This window comes from Lepidochelys kempii, chromosome 3, assembly GCF_965140285.1.
Source record: "Lepidochelys kempii isolate rLepKem1 chromosome 3, rLepKem1.hap1, whole genome shotgun sequence".
In the NCBI taxonomy this organism is placed as follows: Eukaryota; Metazoa; Chordata; order Testudines; family Cheloniidae; genus Lepidochelys; species Lepidochelys kempii.
Genome location: NC_136382.1, coordinates 128,494,359 through 128,514,814, shown reverse-complemented (window position 1 = coordinate 128,514,814; position 20,456 = coordinate 128,494,359). Strand labels below are relative to the sequence as shown.

Below are 20,456 nucleotides of genomic sequence, written 5' to 3'. Positions count from 1 at the left end.
AATTTTTAATATGTATGTGTCAAAAAAAACATGGTTTTCATGAAAAAAATCTGTCATTGAAAATGTTTTTTTTCCATAAAACTGGGAACTGCAAACTTTTGAGTAAACACGTTCAGTTTTTGAAAACTGAATTGTTTAGTTACATTTTTCATCAAACAAGCAAACCCAAAATTCAGCTGGGAAACTGACACAGGTGAACTTAAAAATAAAAAAAAAATCCCCCCCCCCGGCATTTTTTGACCAGCTTCAATGACAGCAGCAAGATTTTAATGCTCTGCAGGAACAAGGGGAGATCCTGAGGCTATAGCCCGGACTGATCTGTTGCCTCCTCACTGTGCTATCAAGAGTGTCCTGCAGGCCCACCCATCTACCATGCTGATCTTTGAAATGCAAATTAAGTCTGTAGTCAAGCTGTGTTTCCTCCTAGAATCCTGTAAACATAGTTAGGAACGGACATTGCCCATTTGAAGCACAAGAGGGCACTAGTGTACTACAGTGTGTCTAACCGAAATGAAAACAGCTCATGGCAAGAGCGTGCGGTTTAGTCACTTCGGTGAGACTTTTATTGCCATGACAAGTTTTTTATGCAGGTATTGCCAAAGTGTGAGAAAGACACGCCCTTCAGGTAGCTATTGAAGGTGGCTACAACCCACCCAGTATGGGGTTACACACTGTCACGGGTTTGAGCTCTGTGCTGGTTTAACATCACTGGCTGTTCCTTAATCTGGAGGCAGGTTGCTACAGAGCATGATGCTATCTTTGCCATCTCTCCCCTTACTTCCAAGGTCAGGCAGTTTTTCCTCTTTCTCTTTTTGATGAGATGCCTTTTTATGATTCCTGATGATTTGAGGAAATCTCTCTCGCTCAGTCGTCCTCTGTCACGGCTGCACGCTCCCTCCTCTCTGGGTTTAGACTGTTTTGTGTAACAAGTCTTGTTATTGCCATTAGAACAAAAGGGCATGGTCCACTATTGTTGTGACACTTCCGCAAAGTTACTTCACTGAAATGGACAGAGCTCCGACTAGCAAGGATTTTGCAGCCAGTGTTACTGGCTTGGATGGTTTTCCGGTTTTTTAGTTCATAAAGGCAGGTACGTTAACCCTTTCAGTGCCCTGACCTCTTCTCATTGCACTGTCATTAGAATTGTATCTGTTCTTGTTGCTGCACTTCTCTGTGTGGTATAAATACATGGTCAGGATGCATCAGGTCACAGTAATATAAGTTCTAAGTGGTGTTCACTTTTGCTGGATGACATTTGTAACTCAAATAGACATTTTCAGGAATAACCTAAAAGCTTTTAAATGTAGCCATCAGGAAAAGTCAGTGGGATTTTGTGCTAAAAGGATTTGATTTACATTCTGGACACAGGCTTAGAGTAGGGAGCATGAGGAAGTCGTCTGAATTTTTCTACAACCTAGTTTCCTCATCCCTCATTGGAAACGTTGTGGCTCTCTCTCTTTATCCTTGCCTAGGACATGAGCCAGTGGAACAGATTCTAGCACTATTGCTTCAGATACTCAAGGGTATTTGGTAACACTTGCTTTGCAGTATCTGTTTCACCTCCTATTCCTTGCTCCCTGAAACGTCCCTTCATGTTCAGTCTCAGGTTCTCAGGTGAAATCAGTTCAGTGGTGTCCACTGTGTGCTCTGAACAGTAGTTCACAGTATCACACCACACACACAGCCTTGGACAGAGTGTGTCTGTCTAGAGAAGCCAGACCGAAGCTGGAAGAAAGTCTGAATCATCCGTTTTGGAATGAGCGGTTCGCTCCAGGTCAGTGATTACTGTCAACTTAGTCCTTCTGCCTTCACTAAATATAAGCACTAGACTTTAGTTCCAACCACATCCACACCACTTGGCTGCTGGCCTGCCACAAGCAGGAATGGTTCACATTAAAGACAAGTTTACTTTGTGTTGTTTTCCTTGTCCGAATCCGTAGCAGCAACAATACGTGGCAGTTTGCCCCAGTGGAGGAGGAGGGTGTAATGAGTTTGTGGCCATGATATATCCCTTCTTTAGTAATCTGATAAATACAGTGGATTCCATTCATTCATGGATCTACTTATATATTGGAACTCCACATTTACCCTCTGCAAAGACACTGATACCATAATATCTCAAACTGCAAGTACAGCAGTTATCCAGGGCAGTGAATACTGCCTCTTCAATTTATGTCTAATGGAGGAGTGGTTTTCAAGACAGAAAAACTTTTTAACATTTTGCCCTGGGTATGTGCAGTGCTCAGAGCTCTGTGAACCTTGCGTTGTACCCACTGCATTTGCGAGTAAAATAAACCAACAAAAAGGCAAACAAGATAATGATTAGTCATCATTAGAGAACTGGCACCCGCTCTCATGTTGTCTATCATCTCAGCCTTCCAAACTCTCAGCTCTCAAGCTATCATGAAAGTGACACATGTTTGGCTTTGTAGTTTAATAGCTGCGTCAATAGCAAAACCCTGGATCTGAACATACTTGCACCTTGAGGAGGGTACTCTTGGTAAACTTGATCCAGGTACAAATTCCACAGCTTGGGCTTCTCTTTGTTTACAGGGGGGTTCTTTAATTTTTTGTCTAACTCAAAAAGAACTGAATCTTTTCTTGTAACTTTGAAAGAAAATACAATTTTGGCCTGAAATTTTCTGGGCCAGCTTCTTAAAAACAGAGAGTAAAGGCTGACCTGCCAAAAATAAATAAATAAAAAGTCCTTGTACTTGTTCATCCATGTTGCCATGTGAAGGTTGGGTAAATGCATGTATAAGAGATAAGTTACAACAGTTGATCAGCTGTGCAGTTGTGCTAATGCAGCACACACATGAGTGTCTTTTCATATGCATTTTTGGCATGCTCAGCCAAACCTTTCCCCTCTGAAAATGTGGCCCACTGTGTCAACGGTCAGCCTTGAAGAAATTATCATCATGCTATTATAAATCCCTGAAAATGAGGATTTATAATAGAGCCATTATCAGGCACAACTATAGCGAACCTATCGACTTCTCAATCCAAATATATTCAAGCCAAGCCATTTTCTGGCCACTCCTACTTTACTAGAATTGCTGAAGTCCTGGTTTTGCAATTAGCTCTGCAGGCATGGATCAGTATGCTGGATCTCTGCGTGGGGGTTGGGGCTTTGCCCGAGCATATCTGATTGCAAGATCAGAGACAATACACTGGTTTCCTTTACCTGTGCAGATGAAGCACCTGTTGATTTCATTGGCAGTGGCTCCCATGTGTTTGGGGGCAGAATTTGACCCATAGTTTTCTGGACACCTTACAGAACAATTTTGTATATGTTTATTTCCAGGATGCCCGTTTATAATTAGACCTGTAATGGGCAGTAGAGCAAAGCACCTCATGCTTCTATTGTAAAGATAATAGGATTTTCATCCTAATGCTGCAATGTTCCCTAAATACTCTGCAACACCTGTTTATATATAATCTAACTATACCTTTTCATAGAGTCTTACAAGCATTATCCCCCATGCTGCACTCTGACCTCGAAAGCCTGTTTCTAGTTCTGGTTTAATCAGGGGCTTAGTCACAAAATTCCTCCCCCAACCCCCTTGTACACAGACAGGAAAGAATGAAAATTATCCTTGCTAGAACCTGGCTCCCAGCAGTGCTCCTGACCTGGAGTGCGTCTCTCTCCCATTGCATCTAGCAATGTATACTGCGATAGTAACATAGGCAGGCAGGGAGGGAGCTAGAGTACTTCTTAAATTACCAATCTCACTTGAGTCTGCCTCAAAATATATGGAAAAGCAGGAAATTTGTAGGATGGGAGGAGAATAGGAAGCTCATACAAGCTCACTCACTTCTTCCTCTGTCTCCTCCTTTAAGGCACCAGCTGTTTGTATTCTTGATCTTGATTTTTTGTGGCATAGTGGAAGGATTGTGCAGGGGTTAGGACACTGGCTTAAGAGATGGGAGACGGAGCTTCAGTTCCCATCCCTGTGTGACTTTGAGCAAGACACGATGTAGAATGGGACTAATAAGGCTTGCCTATATCACAGGGGTATTATGAGGGTAAATATATTAAAAGATTGTGAAGCACTTTGATATCTATTGTTGAAAAGTGCTATATAATAAACAGGCATTATTATTATTATTATTTATTATTAGCAAAATCAGGCCTTGCTCACTCATCAAGTGATCTCATGTCATCCCCAAGTCACTTCCACTCATAACAAGTACTTTCCAGATTTGATATCTACATAAGTTCATTATCATTTAAGTGGTTTCCTCTCCTCTATTATAACCACTATATACATATAAAGGGGTGGTAACATACACTAAAATATTCAGATCTGTTATGTCGATATCTTGTTTAATAATTTGCTTTTACTCTATCTGAAAAGAGGCCTAAGAGATCTGCGTGACGCAAGATTTTTCGGTTGTAAATTAATGTGGACTCCTCAACCTTTAACCCCTATAACAGCTTTCTAGATATTCCCCTATTTTGCCGAAACCACCTATTCCTGGAGGTCAGAGTAGATGATCACAGTGGTGGTCCCTTCAGACCTTGGAATCTATGGTATCTTGCTTTCTGCTTAAGTTTAGATGAAAAATCTCTAGATCCCACAAAAGAAAAGGAGTACTTGTGGCACCTTAGAGACTAACCAATTTATTTGAGCATGAGCTTTCGTGAGCTACGGCATCCGATGAAGTGAGCTGTAGCTCACGAAAGCTTATGCTCAAATAAATTGGTTAGTCTCTAAGGTGCCACAAGTACTCCTTTTTCTGTTTGCAAATACAGACTAACACGGCTGTTACTCTAGATCCCACAAGCGTTCCTCATTCCCTGCTTTCTGATACTGGCTTTGCCACAGTACCATGTAATCAATCAGAAGCAGTTTCAAATTTTAACTAAAAGGTTCTCTCCCTCTTGCCACTTACGAATTATCAGCTGGTCCTGAAGTTTTGTCAGTCTTCAGCCATTCTAACTTCTCTGGAGTAATTTTGACTGACTTTAGTATTTCTCTTCCCTTGGAAAATCTGTATCCCTTTCTAGCATCAGTCATCAATCCTCACTGGTGAATAGAGAAGCAAAAAAAAGCACTCTATTTCTAATACTGTCTACCTGCTGTGCCAATAACTTCCCCTTGCCATTTCTTACAGGCTGGCTCTTCATCAATGACCTCTGCTTGGTCCCTGGCTACCTGAAATATCTGAATTTTCCTGAGCGGTGGTAGTGGTAATCCTCTCACTGATGATCTTTGAAAGAACTTCTGTGCTATAGCCATGGCCAGAGGCGGATTAAGATTTATTAGGGACCCTGGACACAAAAAAAACATTTGGACCCTTCACGCTCCTGTTGCCATGAGGCCCTGCCCCCTGCTCCTCCTCATCCACTAAGAACGCACCCCCTAGCCTGGCAGGAAGCCAGAGCTGGGCTATGGTAAGAGCCGCCCAGGAAGCTTGGGTCACTGTGGGGAGCCTGGGACCTTCCACCTGCCCTGGGTGGTGCACCTTGGGGGGCAGGGACAATGGCCGGGGGCTCCTCTTGGGCATGCCAACCCCCTCCCTGGGCAAGTGGAGTGTCCAGGGCTCTGCACAGCAGCCATGGCTCTTACTTCTGTCCTGGCCAGGGGTGGGGCCACAGGGCCCCAATAAATTTTAATTCTCCCCCACTTCTACACAGGTTCCAGAGCTCCTGCAGGGGCCCCCAAATTGGCTGGGGCCCGTAACTGCATCTAGGGTTGCTGAATCTGCTTGTAAGCCACTGCATGGCACTACACATAACCCAAACTTTGTGGTGCAGGGTTCCCCTAGTCTGGAGGTGCTCCAGAATGCAGCATGCACCAAGATGTAGCTCAGAATCTCTATGACCATATGCTAACCTTCCTGGTAGAGATTAGCTGTGGAATGGGGGAAATCAGGGCACATGTATGGGAGCTTTTCTTCAGCAAGGCTAGGGAAAGGTGACTGGGTAGGGATAAAAGTAAATGAATGGATTGGGAAGGAGGAAGGAATGACTTTGCTTCCTCTCCTTTCCTGCCCCATTTCCCCCTGCCCCTCACAACATCCAGTTGTTTAAGCTGCCACGTCTAAATGATTTTAAAGTAAACCCACCTCAAATAATTTGTATCTGTCTGTGCTTTGGGGATTGAAAAGGGATGCACTCCAGAATGCTTTGCCCATAAGGCGATGATACTGTTTTACTATGAAAGCTTAAAGACTCTATATCCCATTGTGGGATGAGTGCTAGAAAGTTCTAGGGCATGTTTGGCTTAGCCACAGACTATCTTCCTCCTCACCCACACAGCTGGCAAGTGCAAAGTCCTGTTCAATTCTCAACTGGGGAAATCAGTCAGGAGCAGGAATTGGCTCTGGGAGGAGCTGACTATCAAAGATTGTGGATTAAAGGTTGAAGAGCTGAATCTGTGGATGGAAGAGTCTGTTGTCTTAACTCAGAGGTATAAGAGACAAAAGCCACAGCTGTTCGTTCGGGTAGACACAGGAGTAAAAGAGTATAAAGTGCAGGCTTCCAAAAGTACCACAGCTGCTCCTGGCAGCCTTATTTTTACACCAAAAATATTTAGTCCTCAATTTTATTTTTACTTTGCTAGCAATCTTTATTTTTCCTTCAGCTTGTAGCTGCTGTGTTTAATCTCCCGTGATGTGATAAGGTGCACGTAAGAAATCTAAGTCTAAAATAACTGCATTCAGAATATCACTAAACATCTTAGTGGTAACACCAGCAGAAACCCATGAGGGGGTTGTTACGTTACATCCTTCCTGGGCTAATACTGGCGCACAGGGTGGAAAAGCAGTCTCTCCCACTCCATGCCAGTCTCTTTCTCCACCCCCTTTCCCCCGGCAGCATCCAATCTCACCTACCTCGGATTTTGTGGCTGGCCTTCTAGAGCATCTGTCTTTCCCCAGTCATTGTATAAGGATCCTAGGTGCCTAACCCAGGCTTTGTGAATCAGTGATTTTCCAGGTATCTAAAAGTTAGTCATTGCAATGCTCTGCAGTGTAATGACTAAGGCCTGATGTCCCCTGGTGGGGCTGGGTCACTGTGGTAGAACAACTGGCTTTTCCATCTAGTTTATATGGGCAAAAAAAGTGCCCTACCCCTCCTCTTTGGCATAAAAGTCTTTCAGTAAAGCTGAGCAACGTGCTGCTGAAGTTCTGTAGCTGGACTACATCCACCATTGCTCGCCCGCCTTCCCCCATGTTCCCTGCAGCATTTTATTTTATTGCTGTAACGTAAGCCAGTTTTGTGCGGAGGCAACACTGGGCTCAAGGCTCATGTCATGAAGAACAACAGGCTCCGTGGCACTGCAGCTGGATGTGATTTTACTTAATGCATTTGCAGGACAACTCAGCCACAGGGGGTAAAACAGTTGTCTAATTTGCGTCAAAGCAAACCACTTCCAAACAAAATTACTGCTCAAAAATAAAGTGCTGGTCCTGGCCTATGAAGAGAGGATGCCAGGTTCCTTAGCCGCTAATTGCCCTGTTTCCTGCAGCTTAGAGCTCCTCTATACAGCTGCATGATGCTGGTATGGGCAGGATTAAACTTCAGGGCCTGATTGTCATAGCTACTGTGCACACCTAGTTCCCATTGACTCCTGGCTGCATTGTGGATATTCAGCGCTTTTCAAACTCACGAGCAGCTCCCTGACATTTCTCACCTTTGTGCCACCTTCCTCATTGATGCTGCCCGAGTCTTATGGAGCTGCAAAGCTTTTAGTGTAATTATTGTCATTATGATGGCATTGTTTACTGGGCGAACAGCCATAGTTCCTCCAGCTGTTGTGAATAAAGGAGGGGTTGACACAATCCCCCTTGAAGGTGGGTTCTATTGTAACGTAGCACAAATGGACATGCTGAACAGCCCAGAAATGCAAGACCTATGGGGGTAAAGGGGGGTGCAACTTCTAGGGGCCTGGGTTGCTGTCAGCTCATCTCTGCAGCTCCCCCTACCCCAAACCTGCCCCTGCCTCACCAACAGCTTTGTCCTTTCTTCTGCCCCCACCCTTGCACCCTATGACATCAGCTTTACATATCTAGGCCTGTAGACTAAGCAACAAAGTACAAAGCTGTTGGGTTGTGTGAGTATAGTGATAAAAGCCAGGACTACTTGAGATACTTGCCAACAACCAGCTCCTCAAACCCCTTCCCAGCAGGATAATCATATTTCAAGCTCCCAGAGGGGAGCATGTTGTGGCCTCTCTCGAGGGGTGGGGGGCAGTGTCACACACCCTGTCATGGTGGCAAGTGCAGGCCAAGGATGCAGCACCAGCACCTCCCTGGAGGGCTCTCCCCCTCCCCAGGGTGGGGAGCAGGGGGCCTGGCCCTGTCACTGCTCCCAGCAGGGCTCTGACACAGAGCAGCTGAGAGGTGCTTGGCAGTTCTGCTTAACAGCCAGACCAGGTGGGTGGGATCTAGCAGCTGCAGATGCAGGGAAGGGACCAATGGGGGTGTGCAAACAGCTTTTTATGGGCAGCAACATCAACGCTGCAGAAATCCTGGGCATTTCCTCTTATTTGTATGTAAGTGGCAACTATTTCAGTGTTTAAACTTTAAACTTCTAGAACCTGGCTGTTTGCAGAGGTTGCTGTCCCTTTGAGGTAGAGCAGATGTGGAACATTACAGAGGCAAGGCACACTGTGCCCTCTTACAAGTTCGCTTTTGGGCTTGTTGCCCCTTAGCTAAATTAATAAGCCATTCAGCCTGCAAGTGCATGGCTGCCAAGTGATGGACGTGATAGGACTAGTTGGGGGAAGGGAGAACTAAAGAATTATTCCAAAGAAGGGGTTAGCAGTGAACCAGGCCGGAGGGCTAGCAGCTGGGAATTTTGGGCTGCAGAGGAAACATTTGCTGGCAGCAGAGGAGGAAGGGAGCTGTGGCATGTTACCTGCCAGAGGTGTGCTGGGGGGGCTGAGAGAAGACACATATGCATTGCTCCTTTCACACAGTGTGGTCTCTTTCCTGGAGTTAAACAAAAGGGGTTATAGTTAGTTTTGAGAGAAATGGGGATGACTGATTAAAAAAAAAGGTGAATTTTTCTTTTAAAAATTCCACTTCCTAAATCCGTCTCATGTTCATGCAAGAATTAGTCTGGGTAGGACATATGTTCAGCATCAACTCTTCTCCACTAACACTTGCTTTAATCTCAGCTAGGCCTATACAATTCTCAAAAGCATCTAAGGGCCAGATTTTTAATGGTATTTAAGTGCCTAACTCCCATCAAAACCAGTGGGTGTTAGGGACAAATTTTTAAAGGTATTTAGGTGTCTAAGTGACAGAAGTGCCTAAGTCCCATGCACTTTCAATGGGACTTTGTCACTTAAGATAACATTTTCAAAAGCTTCTGTCTAATTAAGTTCTTTGGGGCAGGGACTGTCTTTTGGTCTTCTGTGACAGGTTGAGTACACTGTCAGAGCTATAAGCGAATCATTACCAGCTCTGTACAGGGCAAAGCACTCTGTCTGAGCATAAAACAGTTTTTTTTCTGCATGTGTTCTGCAGTTCCCTAAGGCTTCACCTCAGTGAGGCAGGCCCATGCAAAGCTGTATGTGCTATTTAAGCTCCATGTTAAGGATTTAGGAAGCACACAGATGCTTACATAGACCCCTGCACTGGGGTGATTTTACGCTACATGAGACTTGAGTAAGAAAAATGTTGAAAATAACTGGATCTCAAACCCAGATGAAACTTATCAGAGCACATGTGATGTACATCAAAAACAGCTAGCATATGCCAGCAAGCCATGTCCAAATAGTTAGGGCTAAGCAGTATCCAAGGTCCATCACTAAATCTGCAAAGGAGAAAAAAATTGTGAGCATCACAACTGCCATGCTACATGCTTGCATTTCTGGAGCAGGCTGTTTTCTTGAACCCTGAGTCTGGTTGCATAATCCCAAATGTCAACCCAAATGCATGTGGAGGGAGGCATGAAGAGGGATAAGATTTGCAATGTTGAATAGAAATATAAACCAAAGATCTTAGACAGAGAACTTTTTCAACTTCTTGTCTGGCACTGTTTCCCAGGGCTTTTTGTACTAGCAGTTATTTTAAACAAAAACAGGGAGAGAGAAGCAGGATCTGTGAAGATGAGAGAAGCTATCAGGTATTTTCACAATGTTTGCCTTTAAGTGAACTGTTTAGCAGTGACCTACCTCCCCCACCCCGGATAACAATTTTATGTACTTAGAGGGGAAGGGTGCAAATTATGGAAGATAATACCTGCTGCAAGTAGTAATGTTGAGAGAAGAAAGCCAACCCCTCTTAACTCACGTCTTTCCTGTGTTTGTAATGCCCAGGGTGAAAGGGAAAAGGATGAAAATGTAATTGCTAGCCTCAACTCTTTGGACAAAATATTCAATTTTGTGTACCTAAATAGTTGGTCTGATTTTCAAAGATGGTGAGCTCCTACAACTCTCACTGAAGTCATGAGGAACTACTGCTTCTCAGCATGTCTCAAATAGCCAGACTCTTATTTCGGCACCTCAGTTTGAACATGTTGGTCTTTTATACTGAGCTGTTATTTGTGAAGTACTCATTTGGTGGGCGTGGCTTTGTATGGCCTTCCAAAGAATGCTTAAAACACTAGTCACCAGTGACAAATGAATAATTTAATCTGATGCGTCAAAGCGACAATGCAGACGTTTAAAAAAGCTGATCAGTACTCAATTTGTGGACTCTCATATCCTCCAAATGCCTTGCCTGCTTAATCTCAAACATTGTGAGGGGGGAATATCTGTGCTCTCTAGCCTCAGGCAATAAGAGATGTCAGGCAGAGAGGAATTCTTTTGATTAAGTGTAGTAAAAACTCGGCTTTCAATTGAAACAAATTACCTTACCTGTAGAGATATTACTGCAACATCATCATTCTTGTTAGATCACACTGAGGGTATAGGGTTCTTTATGTTACCTATGTGGTTCTTTAAATAAGCCACAGCAGTAGGTGAATCGGTAGGCTATTAGTACACAAGCTGGGCCTAGGGTGAAACACAAGCTAAAGCTTTCAAATAACGATTAGCACCTCCATGGTTTACTGTACTAATGTAGACATGTGCATGAAAAAGGAGGCCTTACTTCTAAATTTCGTTGCTAATAACGAGTCTTGAGGTTTATTTTCTCTTAGATCTAGCTCAGGTACAAGGACCTTTGGCACCTTTGCCATATATTAAATATAGAACACAAAACTAAAGACAATAGCTTCCTCAACACCAAGACTGCTGGTGGAGGAATGGGACAGCAGCTTTGGATCCCAGCCTGAAATCGCCTCTCCCTCCCCAAGGCCCAGGATAGAGATGGACTTCGCAGCAAGTCCTGGCACAACATGGAGGGAATGAATTCCAAAGATCAGAACCTCTCACTAAAAACACTGCCAGCAGGTCCCTCTCCTTGGAAACCACCAGGGAGTTCTAGCTCATGTGCCTTCTTTGAGTGCTGCTGCAGCACAATCACCTAGGGAGAAAGGTGGTCGCTCCAACAGGCAGATTACTGGCCCTATAGTGTATATCTATGGTGCAACTGAAAGTGTGCCTCCCACTCAGGGTCGTCCCTAGCAATTCTGGGGCTCTACGTAGCGGGGGAGGGCTGGCTGGGGGGCCGGGGAGCACCCCCCCCCCCAGCACTCACCAGCGGCGCAGCTCGGACCCGGTGGCTGCATTTCCCACCGCCAGTGAGTGCAGGCCCAGGGGAGTGGGGGTGGGGCTGGGGCAGAGCAGGGGCGGGAGCAGCTGGTGCCCCAAATTGCCTGGTGCCCTATGCAGCTGTGTACTTTGCGTATGGGTAAGGACGGCCCTGCCAGCTATCATAGAAATGCAGGACTGGAAGGGACCTAACAGACATGCACTAGCTCTGCTAATGCTACCATGCTGAAAAGAACAGTGTGGATGTTGCTACCGTGACGAAAATGGTATGGCTGTGGCTCAGGCTAGTTGCCTGAGTGGCAAGCCTGCCTGCTCCCCTACAGCTGAGCTTGGGTAGCTACCCTGAGCCCTTGCCCATGCCACAACATCCACACTGCTATTTTTAGTGTGCTAGCTCAAGTGACATTAACAAAAATCTGTCTACCAGAGCTAGGAGGCCCTCCCAGCTGCAACAGACATGCAACAGAGATTTCTAGGTCAAATCCAGCATGTTCACCACCACCCACTATGTGGCTGTTGCTGATCCCACCCCTCAGACATCACATATTCACAGCAAGAAACTCCACTTAACAAGTGAATTGCTGCGTTTTGCACTAGCTTCATTTTCTGAGTTGGTGTAATGCGTAGCCCCCTCGTGCACAGCCAATCTAATCTCAAAATGACAGCAGCTTGGACCATAGTAGCCTGCATTAGAGAGAAATGGTCACATGCTCTTGGTCAGAAATAAATGAATAAAAGCTGTTCAGGGTCTTTGCTTTTATATATCCGCTTAACAGCACTGCAGATCCGAAAGTCCCTTGAGATTGCCAATTCACATAACCCATGGCGGGCACACAGCCTCAATTAAAAGGTAGATACAGGCCTTGCCCTATCTTCCTGTTGTTTTCCCTATCCTAACAAGCATCACATCTGTCTTATCTGAATTGATCTTCAGCCATCTAGGCATCTTCCATGCCCTAATCTTTACTAAACACTGAGTGAGGCACCTGTCGGCACTGGTTGGCTCAGATGAAATGGAGATGAGGCCTGCATGTCATTATTATACTGAAAGTGGCATAGTCCCAGTCTCCACAGTAACCCTTTTAATGATCCTGTATACGTACTGAGTTGGAGGAAGGATGAAAGAGATGCATGCAGAACTACACATGCGAGAGATTTTGGATAGAAGATCAATTGCTCAAACTATCCCATAGGCCCTTCCAAGGAGAAGAACAAAGCCTTTGAGGGATGGCCCTATCTACTCCTGTTAACGTTCACAGGTAAACAGCTCCTCATAGTCAGTGGTACTGAGGCAGCTGCCAGATTGGTATCAGCAAGGATATGGTCTCTTCATCCAGCATATGAAGCAGATCATCTACCAAAGCAACCATATGCAATCTCTGCTGTACCTTGTGTTCTACCTGGAGTAACAAGGCTTAAGGAAATCTAAGTGAGCCTGGTACTCAGAGGTAACTTACCAAAACTTCCTCAATAATCTTAACCAAAAACAGAAGATTAGGTTCTGGATGATAGCTAAGCAGGTTGTCAGCAATAAGTGATGGATTTTTGAGGGGATGTTTACGTTGCAGCTGAGAGTAAGCCTCCCAGTACATGTAGACGGGCTCATGATAGTTTCACTTGAGCTAGCATGCTGAAAATAGCAGTGAGGATGTTGTGGCATCACTGTGAACACAGTGTAAAATCATTTGTGTGTCTGCTTCTTCCTGGGGAGCACACAGCTGATGCTGTCTTGCACCATACTTCAGACTCATCGTGAAAGCCATAATCAGAATGATGATTTTATCATGGGGTACTTATGTCATTAGTTGGTCAGATAAAAATATTGCAAGGTCCTTATTTTTCGGAAGCACAGTGAAATTCATCCAGTTACTTAGAAGCACATATCTGCTTTCTATCACTCTTTGGATGGTTCTTGTACCCTCCTGAGCATTTTTGCCTTGTACACCCTAAATAGGTTCCTTGTAGTTCCTGTCAAAACACACATCTAATCTGTGGAAGTCTGCTTCAGTCCTAAATTCTGTTTTTACAAATGTGTCTGCAAGGTCTCCAAATGTTTGGCTCCAAACATGTAAAAACAGAACTTAGGACTGAAGCAGACTATGTCTTGTACCAAAGCCTGTGCATCTATCAGTCAGCTTCTCCCACATGGAGAACTGTTGATGGGCAGTAGATATCAGCTGTCAATACATCACACAGTATTGCCTTTGTGCCAGTTCTTAGACTGCCATTTGTCTGTACTGATGCCAAAGGGACAGAAATTAACTCAAGTTTCAAAATCTGTTGCAAATTCACAGTCCTGCACAGGCTGAGATTAGTCACTAAAGAATACTTCTGTCTGCCTTCAAGGCTGAGGCCTTTCCTTTGACTTCTTTCTCACCTCAGATAGCGTGGAAAAAGTTGGAGCATTATTTTTTGGCAGTGGATCATGAACGTGTACACTTCCAGGATTCCCCTCTTGTGTCATCAGCCATTTCTCAACAACGCTGACCAATTGTACTTGTTTTAGTATTTTTGCGTTCAACAGTGCATCCTGTATGGCTTTAGTAGCCAGGTCTCTTGGTGCAATAGTTTGCAATGAAGTGGGTGGTTTCTGCCCAAGTAAAACCCTGAATCTTTGAAGTGTTCATAAGAGTGCATCCTCATCTTCATTGCCATGTTGCTTCCTTGCCTGTCTTGATTAATTGTGAACAAGTTGGTTATCCAAGCCAACATGGAACATGGCTCTGGTATCTGCTGTGATAAGAGCTCTCAGGCTATAAAACAAGGTCCTCTGAGGGCTGAGTGAGCCTTGATGATACCTACAATTCCACCTCCTTTCTTTCCTATGGAATTAAGCCACGCTTGGCTCTGATCAGGGTCTATTTGGTTGAACTTCTGACACGATATCTTGACGAAAAAGTTCCTTTGCTGGAACTGCTTAAGCACTTCATTTGGTAATTAATGCATTTCTGCAGTCTAGATGGCAGAACCCTACCTTGAATAGTCTGTGTGGTCAGATCTCATGAAGAATGGCAGCATACATTTGAAAATGAAGAGATGCAGGTCCCAATTTTCTTTTCTCTGGGAATGGTTGAATAAGAGCCGCTGGAGCACCATGTATTGCCACCAACACCTGAAGTTCACACGAACTTCTATTTTGCTGGTCACAAATGCGGAGGTGAGATTTGGCAATCTTTGTGAAGTACAAACTGACATGCTCTCACTATAAGGATGTGACTGATAGGCTCTGCTGATATGTTCTTTGCGCTCTTGATCATGTGCTTTCCTAAAGTCCAAGAGTTGTGGAAGAAGAAAGCCCCACAGTGCTTGAAATGTCAGTTTGTGGGCCTGCATCACCCTGGCATCTGATTTGCCGTTCGTAGCTTGTTCTGTTGAGTTTGGTCATAGAACTCCACTTTCAATCCAGGCAGCTGCTAGCCCTGAAGCCAGTGTGTGCTGGTCTATACATTTCTGAAAGTTCATTGAGATATGGAGGCCTTCTAATAATGGAATAAGCCACTCTCTGTATTTTTGTGTGGCCCATTTTAGTTCCATCAGTTTGAAGTACAGAGCTTTGTCAACAGTTAGAACCACATACTGCTGCCCAAGCACTAATGACACGTTTGCATCTCTGACAAAAAAGTACTTGGGGTGTCTAGCTCATGGGCAAGGGCTTGAATGATTGCAAATATCCAGTGGTAGTTATTACTTGGTTTGGCTGCCATGTGCAATTGGTTGAAATGTGTCCACTGACATCCCGGATTCTCATTTTGACAGTTAGTGATAAAGGCCGTATCAAGAGCTCCTGCCTGCACAGCAGCTTTGCAGTTTTCTTCAGAGTACCCCCTCTTTGCAGATCCTTGAATACTATTTTAGCTTTATTGGCTGGTATGATTGTGGCGATTGCATCCGGAACACTCAATGTGCTCCTGTTTGATTACTTTAAATCAGTCAACGTCAGATCAGGTTCTCTTTGCCAAACAGTGACTTGCGTTGCGTGGAATGTGTTTTTTCCATCCAGCGAATAATAATGTATGTCAATATTGTCAGCTGTATAGTGAACAAACTTCCTGGAAACAAGGTTGGGAAGAATAACAGCACTGTTTTCAGCATCCATAGTTTGTAGGGTTTTCTCTGCTAGGGCTGAATCCACATTTAGGATTCCTTCATAACAAATGCAGCGGCCAGCCTTATGGAAAAGTTGAATAAGTGTTTTTTGACCTTGTTTCCTAATGGAGGGCGCTCCAGAGACCAATATGCTTTGGTGTTCCTTTCTTCCCACCATTCACACCCATATATGTCTTGAATTACACTAAGCACCTTGAATTTCAAGCATTCACTCAAGAGATTGGCCTTCATACAGCACATGGAGGAACATGTACAGACTATCTGGAATGCAAGAAGCTGCATAATCCACACTGACATTGAAACCTTTGTGGTCATGGTGTGACAAAGTATATTCCTGGATTTTCAATGCAACATGTGCCAGAAATATGTCTTCCTGGGAATGGCAAATGAGGATGGCCATCTTGGCAAGAATCCATCATTTGTGAGACAGCTACATATATATACTTAGCTGGGACTAAGAGTATTTGTCTCTCAGCAGGAGACTGGTCAGGCAATTAAATGAACTGAAATAAATCCCCAGTATGATCTTGGAGTTTTTCCTTGAATGATGATCTACATCTGATGTAGGAATATGGAATTTCAATGCAAGTTTCCTTTGCAAGATTGGAGTAGCAATGCCAAACCTCAAGATAGCTTCAAAACATGGTCTTGATTGGCTGCATACTGTCAGTAATTTTGGTGACTTCACTTTTTTTCAATCACAGACCTCATAAACAGGATGTAACAAGTCAGTTGGTACTTGACTTGAGCAGCTATGAGATCATTTACTCCAGCTAAATGAACACTCATTTTGTGATCAAATACAGCTGCCTTTTTAATCTGTCCACTCATCTTGAAATGTAGTTACAGAGATGAGTCTGGGTTTAGGGTGCATTTCTTGACAAAACATGCAGCATTTCCAGACACAAAGGTTTCACAGAGCTGGACTGTCTTGTATTATGGACACTGGTGTCTTTATTGGGATCACTACAGTTTGCCACCTATGAGACATCAGTTACAGATGCTCTTGCTTTCTGTAACATCTTGATTTTGCCTTTGTCAGTATATGGGGCATAGCAATTTCTGTGGATACTGTCTGTTCTGAATGAAAGATGGACTCAATTCTGCCAACGGGCGCCTGGTATTTATCATCTTGCTGTTTCTTTCTAATGGCTGTTGCATTCCTTATTCTGTGCAATCCTAGATCACCTGCTTCACGCACATCATCTTTATTTGATTCTTAGGAGTGGCTCTCTTGAGACTTACTACCAGTTCCATGATTTACCTACAGTAACCAATATGAGTGTCATAAACCACCCCCTCACAGAATTATAGGAGTGTAGAATGGGAATGGATCTCAGTAAGTCATCCAATCCAGTCCTCCACACTCAAGGCAGGACTAAGTAATAACAAGACCATTCCTCACAGGGGTTTATCTAACCTGTTCTTAAAAACCTTCACTGACGGAGATTCCACAACCTCCCTAGGCAATTTGTTCTAGTGCTTAACAGTCTTGAGAGTTAGGAAGTTTTCCCTAATGTCCAGCCTAAACCTAAACCTTGTTGCAATTTAAGCCCATTGCTTCTTGTCCGACCTTGAAGTTAATGAGAACAATTTTTCACCCTCCTCCTTGTAATAACCTTTGATGTACTTGAAAACCATTATCATGTCCTCCCTCAGACTTCTCTTCTCCAGACGAAACAAACCCAATTTTTTCAATCTTCCCTCATAGGTCATTTTCTAGACCTTTAATAATTTTTGTTGCTCTTCTCTAGACTTTCTCTAATTTGTCCACATCTTTCCTGAAATGTGGTGCCCAGAACTGGACACAATACTCCAGTGGAGGCCTTATTGTTGCTCTCACTATCTGTAAAAAAAATATACTACTGCCATCACCTTTATGTTAATTCTAGTCGAACTACAAAGCACTATGTACTATAAAACAAATACCAAGCATGCACGAAAATGACTTCACAGATTACAGGAAAAATAACTTGCATTATGATTAACTTATTTCTAATATTCTGATATATGGATGACTAAATGCTGTGAAAATGTTAATATTAAGATGGAATAGGTGTTAAAACCATGATGTCTTCTCATTTCTGTTCTTAATAAACTAAACAGGAATTATGCCAAACAGTTTGATATTGCTGGTAAGTTCATGCACATGCTGTTAGTATATCAAACATTTCTGGTGAATTTTGGTAGCCATATTAATTTGCAAGTTTGAGAGTCTAAACATCAAAATTCAGCTTGGTAAGAACCATTTTCAAAATCAGCAGGTTCAAATTATGTTAGAAAAAGTTGTTACCTACTTTTAACAAAAATACTTCTCGACCACTTATAAAGGATTGACTCTCAGATTTCCGTCTCGTCTATATAAGAAAATGATATCTAAGGCGGAGTATCCCAAAGTGTGGGCCACATGAAGGACTAGCCTCAAGAAAAAGTGGGGCAGAGCCAGACCATCTGATTGCTTAGAAACTGATTTACTTGTGTTAGTGCAAAATCCTTGTGCAGATACTTACTTGAGCTTAAGAAGGCCTTGTTTTGATTTAGTGTGTCATGTTTTTACTGACAAGCAAAACCAAAATAGGCCACTTTTTATCCAAAGTAAGAGTATTCACACAAAGGGTTTGCTCAAACTGCATATTTACCAGCCCTTAGTCTCTATTTGTTATGATTGCAAATAAAACCTTCAAACTATGACCAGAGCGTGATCAATACAGACATCTCCTTGAATTTGCAGCAAGTCTGAATAAATAACTCGGAGCTGTGACCTACCCCATTCATCTCAAGAGAGTGCTAATTCAGATGCCAACGATGTTACTTTAACTGACAACTTTAACTATTTCATTGTTGATCAAAGCATGTAAGAAGGGAAAAAAAGTGTCATATCATGAAATGTGCACAATGGACCCTGAGTAACTTGGATGGCAGGGGGAGCATGATTGGTTGCATTTCCAGAAAAGGGGCTCAGATTTCAAAAGTCTGGGAAATACTGATATCAGGAATTTAAAATATTAGTGATTTGGTTATAGTCTAAACATCCTTCCCTAGCAGTTTAAATGTAATCATTACTGAAGTAATTTTTTCTTATTTTTATTTTCAGGTATTTTGGACTCTCTCTCTCACCTTCTCTCCCATTCCCTATGAGACCTACTGACTTATCCTTAATACTTCGCAGAGAATGACCGTCAAGGCCGATTCCCCACTCTGGCACTTTGAGTACAGAAGAGAGGGGCTTGCAAGGATTCTAAAAATTAATACTGGCCACTCCAGGCTTGTATTAAACTCCCACGGTTATAGCTTTTCTCTGACCTTGCATGGGTAGATGCTGCTACCACCCAAGTGCAAAAACCCCTTTGAGAGCCCAGAAAGGTGCACTTGGGAAATCCTTCCCATAGAGTACCCTCAAGCCCTTTCATATACACCCCCCCCTCCACCCCGGGAAGAGCTGAGAAAGAAAACAAAGAAAATCAGCTGTTGCTACCAGCTTATTAAACAACATATGCACACACCTCTTAGGACTCAAAATCCAATCCTGTTCTTAAAAAAGGTAAATTTTATTAAAAACAAAAAGAAAGAAAATACATTGAAAACTCAGGCGATTGCTAGACTAAAAAAAACCCATTTACAAAAATTCAGCATAAAGAATAACCTTCTTGAGGTCCAGCTTAAACGTTATAAGCAAAACAAAAGCATTTGGAGTTAGCACAGAGGAGTCCACAAGCCATAAAGAAATAAAAATAAATAAACCTAATCGTGCCTTCCTAAAGATTTCCTGATCTACTTACATATCTGGGGGTTTCAAATGAGTAGTTTCTAGGTATGACAAAGCCTTGGCTGGGATGATTTAGTTGGTGTTGGTCCTGCTTTGAGCAGGATGTTGGACTAGATGACCTCCTGAGGTCTCTTCTAATTTTATAGCTAAGTGGTTGGGTGGGTGTCCATAAAAGGGAGCTACCTTCCCTCCCCCCTTCATTTATCACAATGACCACTTTCCACTTCTAGTGTAAAGGCTAATTTTTTCTTGGTGGTGAATTCCCAACTGTGCACTACTTTGAGATATAATGGCCATAATCTTATCAAAAAGACCCTGCTAGACCACAAGGATGTGGCTTTGAAAAAAATCTGTGTGTATACACACACACACACCCATGAGGCAAAATACAAAATGGGCTACATGCAGAGCCGGGGCACAGGTCAGAGGCTATGCTACACGCACAGACTGCATTGGATATGCTTCTTCCTCATGCCTCTTCTCCCTCCCCATCTATCCTTGACTATCCTCTTCCTGCATTGAGCTCACCCACTGGTCTCATTTGTCTAGTAAATGGCCTGTATTTTTGACTGCCTGGGACTGTTATTACTTATACTCAACTGGGAAAAACGAAGCCATAGGGGATGCTTTCAGCATTCCAAGTGGCTTGGGCCAGGCCCAGTCTATCCCTCCATGAACAAAAGCTGCATTCTTTTCCGTTGGCTGAAAAGAGTTGCAAACTCGTTGCCCACTGGGGGAACAAAAAGCCTTTTCCAGTAACCAGCCCACGCCTCACAATCTGTAGCGGTTTGGAAAAGCACTTCAGTAAAATAGCTTCATTGATGAATATTTTCAAACAAATTAAACATTATTGTGAGCATTCCAGGACTAATTATGGGTTTCTAAGCCCTGGCTAAGATGAAGAACAGCCTTTCTTTGTGGTGTAGCTGCAGCCAAGGCATGAAGCTATGTGTGGACAATAAAATAAGTAA

General features: G+C 43.4%; 1 long non-coding RNA gene across 1 annotated transcript; it reads left to right on the top strand.

The window, feature by feature from the left end:
* Positions 1-961: 961 nt before the first annotated feature.
* On the top strand, positions 962-19,641 carry LOC140908286 (uncharacterized). Its single transcript, XR_012157825.2, has 3 exons — positions 962-1,090; positions 5,119-5,398; positions 18,814-19,641. It is a non-coding gene; the product is annotated as an uncharacterized LOC140908286 (long non-coding RNA).
* Positions 19,642-20,456: the final 815 nt, after the last annotated feature.